The sequence below is a fragment of the Bubalus kerabau genome, chromosome 23 (genome assembly GCF_029407905.1).
Source record: "Bubalus kerabau isolate K-KA32 ecotype Philippines breed swamp buffalo chromosome 23, PCC_UOA_SB_1v2, whole genome shotgun sequence".
NCBI classification, from domain to species: Eukaryota; Metazoa; Chordata; class Mammalia; order Artiodactyla; family Bovidae; genus Bubalus; species Bubalus kerabau.
This window is the reverse complement of record NC_073646.1, coordinates 697,025-706,017: the sequence shown is the minus strand read 5'-3', so window position 1 is coordinate 706,017 and position 8,993 is coordinate 697,025. Positions and strand designations below refer to the sequence as shown.

Genomic DNA, 8,993 nt, shown 5'->3' with positions numbered 1-8,993 from the left:
TCGATCCCTGGTAGGGGGAACTAAGATCCCACATGCCTCACTGTATAACCCCCCTCAAAAAATAATAAGGTAGGAGTACTTCCTGAGACAGTGCCTGGCACATACAAGTACCTCTGGGTTGGTGGCTGCTATAATCACTGCCACCATTATCAGTGCCATCATGGTGATGATGATAATGATTCTTTTAAAGGATTTATTTATTTATTCATTTTTGGTTACAAAGGGTCTTCGTTACTGCCCTTGGGCATTCTGTAGTTGCAGTGAACAGGGGCTACTCTTGACCTTCCGTGCTCAGGATTCTTGCGATCCGTGCGATGGCTTCTCTTGTTGCAGAGCACAGACTCCAGAGCTCTGGCTCAGCGGTTGTGGCACACGGGCATACGGAATCTTCCTGGACCAGGGATTGACCCAGTGTCCCCTGCATTGGCAGGCACATTCTTAATCACTAGACCACCAGGGAAGTCCATGTTCTTTGTTTTACTTTTGTTATTATTATAGTGTTTTGAGAACAGAAATAATTTTCTCCTTCTGCTGCTGCTGCTGCTAAGTCTCTTCAGTCGTGTCTGACTCTGTGCGACCCCATAGACAGCAGCCCACCAGGCTCCCCTGTCCCTGGGATTCTCCAGGCAAGAACACTGGAGTGGGTTGCCATTGCCTTCTCTGACAAACTAGGAGCACAATCGGACATTTCTCTGGCTTAAAAAACAAAACAAAAATCAAAGGCTAAACAGAAACCCTCTCTCTGGGTTTTTGACATTTACCATCTGTCACCCTCTAGCAGGGCTTGCTTAAGTTAAAACAGTCATAAATTAAAGACTTCAAAAGTTGTGCTCATTCAAGCTGAAAGGGAAACCAGGGCAAAGTAAACACGGATGGAACACCATTAAGCTACGAGTAGGTGAAGTGTGTGATTATATGGACCTACTTGTGTGTGTTATTTGCTCAGTCATGTCTGACTCTTTGCGACCCTGTGGACTGTAGCCTGCCAGGCTTCTCTGTCCATGGAATTCTCCAGGCAAGAATACTGGAGTGGGTTGCCATTTCCTCCTCCAGGGGATCTTCTGACCCAGGGATCGAACCTGGGTCTCCTGCATTGCAGGTGGGTTCTTTACCATCTGAGCCACCAGGGAAGCATACTTGTGTGGTTTCTGTAAATATGCTAATTAGAATCACTATTTCTGCTTAATTATGATAAGGAGCATTAAGGCATAATTAAACCCTCCAAAAGTGAGCTGGGATGTTTGACTCAACATTGGTGTCTATGATATGCGTGCATGCTCAGTCTTGTCTGACTCTTTGCAACCCCATGGACTGTAGCCTGCCAGGCTCCTCCTTTCCATGGAATTTTCCAGGCAAGAATACTGCAGTGGGTTGCCATGTCCTACTCCAGGTGATCTTTCAGACCCAGGGGTCGAACCCGAGTCTACTGCATCTCCTGCCTTGGCAGGCAGAGTCTACCACTCTGCCACTGGGGGAGCCTTGTGGCTGTTCAGGCCGCAGACTGCAGGTGGCTAAGGCCCCTCCCTCCACTGCGCCAGTTTGCCCCCCACCCCCCCACCCCCCGCCCACCACACTCCTACATGAGGCAAGGTGATTGTGAAAATGAAATACTAGCTATGGGGCCTGAGAGGAGAGGAACTGGGTTTTGAGGAAATTCATTTAGGGGACATAAAGAAAGTAAGGCGTAAATAAAATCTGACAATAAAATGGATAATGAAGGACCTACTGTACAGCACAGGGAACTCTGCTTAATGTTATGTGGCAGCCTGGATAGGAGAGGGGTTTGGGGGAGAATGGACACATGAATACGTATGTCCGAGTCCCTTTGCTGTCCACCTGAAGCCATCACAACATTGTGAATCGGCTGTGCTCCAGTGTAAAACAGAAAGCTGAAAACGAAACAGAAGTGACAAGTGCAGCTGTGGAGAGAGTGTGGTAGACACGGCCCAGGTGTGATTAGAGTGGAGAAAACCACAGGTTCATTAGATAGAAAGTTCTTGCATCATTTAGACAGGTTTATCTAGGAAGATTCAGGAGGAACTAGAGAAACAGGGGAGCAGGAAAAACTTAGGGGAGCGCCTTACAGAGCCAGGATGAGAAGGACAGATCACCAGCGCCCAGGGAGGACCTGAGGCCTGAACACTGGTGTGCACCCTGCCCCTCAAAGTGGGAAGAGGCATGTGACGCTAGGGGAGGTTAAAGCTTTGTGAGATGGGGCAGTTAGAAGACAAACAGTGTGGGTGTGAAGGACAAAGAACATTCCTTTGAATATCCCCAAACTTTTTGGCACCAGGGACCAGTTTTATGAAAGGGGATTTTCCCCATGAATTGGAGAAGTGGGGATGGTTTCAGGATGATTCAAGTGCGTTACATTTATTGTGTACTTTATTTCTATTATTATTACATCAGCTCCACCTCAGATCATCAGGTATTAGATCCCGGAGGTTGGGGACCCCTCTCTCAGCTCTCTCTCCAGGGCATGGCTATCAGGTCACTGAGGCATTTTCTCTGTTTGCCTGTCATTACTTAGAGCCTTCAAATAAGAGAATTATCCCCCCAAACAGAAACATTCTCAAAGAAACAGTTTCAAATCTGTGTATATTGCTGTGAGTGGGTGATGTTTTCTACTATTATTAGGTTTGAGTTTCAAGGGTACCTGATTCCCCTTTGAATTCTAGCACTGCCTCCTCATAGCTGCTTCATTGAACCACCTTTTGGTGTGAATCATTGATAGAAGCTAGCCTTCCCATGTGGCTCAGTGGTAAAGAATCCACCTACCAATATGGGAGACACAGGTTTGATCCCTGGGTCACGAAGATTCCCCTGGGAGAGGAAATGACAACCCATTCCAATATTCTTGCCTGGGAAAATCCTATGGACAGAGGAGCCTTGTAGGCTACAGTCTGTGGGGTCCCAAAGAGTTGGATATGACTGAGTGAATCTCTATTTGATTACTAATGTTTTATCATTTTGAAGATGATTTATTAAAATTATGTAAACATCAAGGTATGTTCATTCCCATTAGTTTTTTGTGGTAGTGGTTGTTTGTTTGTTTTGCTTCTTGGCCACACCATGTGGCATGTGGGATCTTAATTCCCTGACCAGGGATTGAACCTGTGACCCCCTGCATTGGAAGCTCAGAATCTTAACCACCGGACCATTAAAGAAATCCCATCATTAGTTATTATAATAAAATTCCAGACAGAACAAAGCCTTGAAAAAAATACAAGCACTACAGGACAGCCAAGTGCCACCTTAAACTTCAGAGATTTTCCCATGTTGAGTAAAGACGTGAAAAAAATAATTGTTTGAAATCTTAACAGCTGGCCCCATGATTCCTTTTTGGGAAGAGGAAGGAGGGAGCTGTCTCCTTGGGGGAAAGCCACTGAGGAGCAAATGCTACAGGCACCTGGACTCCAGGGGAGGGAAAACCTGCCAGGCTGGAGATTAGAGGAAGAGTTTCTTGTTTCTGCTCCTGCAAGGAGAGGAGAGTAGGGGCAGAGGGCAGAAAGGAAAGAAATAAGACCATGAAAGAAAAGCCAGCCGGATGGATGGAAGCTGAGCCCGGGCAGGGGAAAATGACATGTCAGTACTAGATGGTAACCCAGCCATTCCCAATCAAATTTATTCCCTATTACTGGGATGTAAAGCCTGACTTCCATCTCTTTAGGAAATTGGACTCAATTTACACATGGAAGCAAGATCTCAGTAGTCTAGAAACCAAGAAAGCCCTTCAGGACTACTTACAAAAACCAAGGTGGGGAGGGTGGGACTTCCCTGGCAGTCCAGTAGTTAAGACTTCACGCTTCCAGGGGGTGAAGGTTTGATCCTTGGTAAGGGAACTAAGATCCTACACACTGAACGTGGCCAAGGGAGGGAAAAAATGCTATCCTTAAAAATAAAACCAAGAGGGGCGGGCTTTGGGCTTCCCAGGGCTGGAATTGGGACCCAGCTGAACTGACATCTTGTTTTTTCTTTCCTTTTCCCTACCAAGTTAAGTATAAAAACAAATACCTTTTTGTCTCACGCTCAGCTTTTTTTTCTTGAAGGTTAGAAGTCCTCACTTTCCAGGTTTTGATTTAGCCAAGGATTTCAAAAAGCTTTCTGTTCACAGCGTTCAGCTAAATACAAGTAACAAAAGCTTACCTGCTTACTCTAATTGCTTTAGATTAAGACCTTATCTTGCCTGGTTCTCCTCCCCTTAACTCCAGCCTCTGTGGTTACCGTCTTGACCTCCTTCCAGGATAACTTGATTCTTAATGTCCTGATTGTTTGGGTTTGTTTGTTTTTTTTTTTTTGATATTTTAATTGTTTCTTTATTTTTAAAAGGTAGTTTTATAATTATAAAAAATTTTTTTAATTTTATTTTATTTTTAAACTTTACATAACTGTATTAGTTTTGCCAAATATCAAAATGAATCCGCCACAGGTATACATGTGTTCCCCATCCTGAACCCTCCTCCCTCCTCCCTCCCCATTCCATCCCTCTGGGTCGTCCCAGTGCACCAGCCCCAAGCATCCAGTATCGTGCATCGATTGTTTTTTAATAGTCTTTAAGCTTTCTCACTCCCCCCCCCCCCATCTGGATTAAGAGAGGAGGAGAAAGGAGTATTCTCTAAAGGAATTCATGGTTCATGTCTAAGAAAAAACAATGGTTTAAGAATTGGGAAACCCCAGGTTCTGGCCTTAGCTCTACTGTTGACTAGCAGACACTCAAGCTATTTCTAAAATAAATTAGAATTGCATTTTTTTAAATAACTGAGGTTTCTTTTAAATATTTAATTTATTGAGTATTTATTTCACTGCACCTGGTCTTAGTTGCAGCACATAAGATCAATCTTCCTTGTGGCATGTGGGATCTAGTTCCCTGACCAGGGATCGAACCCACACCCACTGCATTGGGAGCACAGAGTCTTAGCCACTGGACCACCAGGGAAGTCCCTGAATTACCTCTTTAATGTCTCTTCCAGGCTAAAGTCTGAATCTCTGGACCCTCCTAGTTTCCCACCACATTTACTCTCTGCTTTCCCCCAGTACCAAGAAAGAATCCAGTGTATTCATGAATCCTAATTCCAAATCATTAAAAACTGGTTTCTGTTTCCTTTTTTTTCCTTCAAACTTTAGAAAACCTAAATAATTAAAACAGAAGAACTTATAAAACATAGTTTATACAGTGGTTTTCTTGCAAGCAGTCTTTAATAGACTTCTTTCAAATTCTGACAAATACACTAGGTGTTTGGCTTGGATATGCAGGACTAAAACTATCTAAAGGAGAGATTTTTAATTACTTAGTTCAATCCGTGAAATTCCTGCGAATTCTATCTGGAAGAAAGAATAAGAAAGAATATGAGGGACTTCCCTGGTGGTCCAGTGGCTAAGACACTAGTCCCACTGTAGGGAGCCTGGGTTTGATCCCTGGTCAGGAAACTAGATTCCACATGCCAGAGTGAAGACCTGAAGAAGCCAAATAAATAATGATAAATAAATAAAATTTAGGAGCAAAACAACAATATATATTTTTTAACAAATAGAATATGGGCTTTGCAGTCTGAGAGACCTGGCCTTTTTCTTTTTCATGGTAGCAAGCAAACAGGATTTATTTCAGAGAGAAAGTACAAAACTCTCAGCATAGACACAGAGGAGGTGAAGTGCCCCAGACCGGGACTTTGCAGTGCAACTTTAGATAAGTTACTTAACCTCTCTGAGCCTCAACTTCTAAAGAAATTTCCCTGTTTCATTCATACTTTTTTAACTTTATTTTTTAATTGCAGGAAAATCGCTTTACAATGTTGTGATGGTTTCTGCCATAAAAACATGAAATGCTTCACCAATTTGCATGTCATCCTTGAGCAGGGGCCATGCTAATCTTCTTTGTATCATTCCAATTTAAGTATATGTGCTGCCAAAGTGAGCACTGAGCCTCAATTTCTTCATCTATGAAATGGGAATGATACCTCCCTTGCAGGACTGTTGTGAGGATCACATGCCAGGTATATATTAAGTACTCAATACATGTTCATGTTCTCCTCCATTAAACACCATCTTATTTTTTACTTTGCTCACCAAGAGCACACGTTTGGGCCTGAAACAGCCTAGGTTCAATGGCCTGATCCCACAATTTTAGCAACTCGGTGATTTGGGATAAGTTGTTAACAATCTCGGAAGCACTGTTTTCTCATCTGGAAAATGGAGTTAGCACCAACAGTGCCCAGCTCCAGGAAGCGTTCATGAACTAGTCACATCCATCAGAATCACATTAAATCACCATGGAGACAGCAGGGATACTGAGAGAGTGCTGATGCTGAGTGGCTGCTGAGTTGCTGATGAGGGCTCAGCCAGGTGGCCAGGAGGAGGCTCCATCCTTCTCTTTCTTGATTTTACCTTTACTTGCCCCACTTTTCTTTTTTTAAATATTTTAAATTATTTTACGGCTATGCTGCTGCTGCTGCTGCTAAGTCGCTTCAGTCATGTCCGACTCTGTGCGACCCCATAGACGGCAGCCCACCAGGTCCCCTCGTCCCTGGGATTCTCCAGGCAAGAACACGGGGGTGGGTTGCCATTTCCTTCTCCAATGCATGAAAGTGAAAAGTGAAAGTGAAGTCGCTCAGACGTGTCTGACTCTTTGCGACCCCATGGACTGCAGCCCACCAGGCTCCTCCACCCATGGGATTTTCCAGGCAAGAGTACTGGAGTGGGGTGCCATCGCCTTTCAGTTCAGTTCAGTTCACTTCAGTTCAGTCGCTCAGTTGTGTCCGACTCTTCGCGGCCCCATGAATCGCAGCATGCCAGGCCTCCCTGTCCATCACCAACTCCCGGAGTTCACTCAAACTCACATCCATTGAGTCAGTGATGCCATCCAGCCATCTCATTCTGTTGTCCCCTTCCTCCTGCCCCTAATCCCTCCCAGCATCAGAGTCTTTCCCAATGAGTCAACTCTTCACATGAGGTGGCCAAAGTACTGGAGTTTCAGCTTTAGCATCATTCCTTCCAAAGAACACCCAGGACTGATCTCCTTTAGAATGGATTGGTTGCATCTCCTTGCAGTCCAAGGGACTCTCAGGAGTCTTCTCCAACAGCACAGTTCAAAAGCATCAATTCTTTGGCGCTCAGCTTTCTTCACAGTCCAACTCTCACATCCATACATGACCACTGGAAAAACCATAGCCTTGACTAGACAGACCTTTGTTGGCAAAGTAATGTCTCTGCTTTTCAATATGCTATCTAGGTTCGTCATAACTTTTCTTCCAAGGAGTAAGCGTCTTTTAAATTCATGGTTGCAGTCACCATCTGAAGTGATTCTGGAGCCCCCCAAAAATAAAGTCTGACACTGTTTCCACTGTTTCCCCATCTATTTCCCATGAAGTGATGGGACCAGATGCGATGATCTTAGTTTTCTGAATGTTGAGCTTTAAGCCAACTTTTTCACTCTCCTCTTTCACTTTCATCAAGAGGCTTTTTAGTTCCTCTTCACTTTCTGCCATAAGGGTGGTGTCATCTGCATATCTGAGGTTATTGATATTTCTCCCGGCAATCTTGATTCCAGCTTTCCATTGCCTTGGTGGGTCTCAATTGCAGCATGTGGGATCTTTCATTGTGGGGTGCGGGCTTCTCTCTAGATGTGGCTCCCGGGCTCAGTAGTTGTGACTTGCAAACTTAATTGCCCTGTGGCTTGTGGCGTCTTAGTTCCCCTACCAGGGATCAAACCCTCGTCCCCTGCATTGGAAGGCAGATTTTTGACCACTGGACCACCAGGGAAAGCCCCTCCCCACTTTTCTTTGTCTTTCTCCTTTATCTTCTCTTTCAGTTTCTGCTGTGTGAAAAATGGTTGCATCCAGAGTGGTATGATATGTAACCCATATATTTTCTTTCCCTGCATGGCCTCCATAAATCTTGTGTCTGTGCATGACTCCTTCTCAGTGCTGGGTTTTTGATTCCACGTCCCCAGGTAGAATACTGTGTGTTGAACTCTGTGCCATGGATTTGGTGCTGTGCGTCCTCCTTTGCCTCTGATACCTCCAAGATGAAAAGACCTAATTGCTAAGAATCCTGGGGGCAAAATTAATTCTCAGGAAGGACCACGACTTAGCATCTTTGCATTTCTCTTTTACCTCGGAAAGAGCATAGTCTGCTTGTTCTGTCTTGGGCCCTCTTGTTTGATCATGCTATGCATAATAAATTAATGTGGCATTTCCAACAGGAGTAATTCTACTTACTTCTTTCCCCGAATATTTAGACTGTGGCCAAATGGCTTCTTGTTTTTACTTAAGAGTTAAACAAAAGGGACTTCCCTGGTGGTGCTGTGGTTAAGACTGTGCCTTCCAATGCAGGGGCTGCAGGTTCAACCCCCGATGGGGGGACCAAGATTCCACATGCCTCACTGCTCAAAAACCAAAACAAAAAACGAAGCAATATTGTAACAAATTCAATAAACAACTTTAAAAATGGTCCACATCAAAAAAATTCTTAAAAAATATATACGTGTGCATATGTAGTCTATATGTATGTGCATGAGTATAACCCTTTGTACTAAATAGTTTGGCTTTTTACAGCAAACTACATTAGAAGCCAATTTGTTCAGACATGGATGCTTTGAAATGTAAATTCATAGTCCCTACTAACAAAGAACCATAGGAATTCTATGTTCTGTGCACATGTGGCGGCACAACCCGACTTTATGCCACCTATTTGGGAGGCTGAATGGTATATATATATATATATATATATATATATATAAAATATAATCTTGGACTTAAATTCCAAAGCCCTGGCTAGAATTTTCTGCTTAGCCTTTCCCCCCACAACTGATGGTTTTACCCCAGAGCTAAAGACAAATGAAGAACAAAAACAGGCCTGTTGCTGTGTTGATTATTTCTTGCTCACCTCTATTTCTCTATTAAAAACATTTTTAAGGTATATATTTTTTAATGTGGACCAATCTTTTTCAATGGCCACATCATACAGCATGCAGGATCTTTAGTTGGGGCGTGCAAACT

The 8,993-nt window shown here is 43.7% G+C and overlaps 1 non-coding gene across 1 annotated transcript; it reads right to left on the bottom strand.

Annotated features, from left to right (window-relative positions):
* Positions 1–5,808: 5,808 nt before the first annotated feature.
* On the bottom strand, positions 5,809–5,915 carry LOC129638253 (U6 spliceosomal RNA). Its single transcript, XR_008707761.1, has one exon. It is a non-coding gene; the product is annotated as a U6 spliceosomal RNA (small nuclear RNA).
* Positions 5,916–8,993: the final 3,078 nt, after the last annotated feature.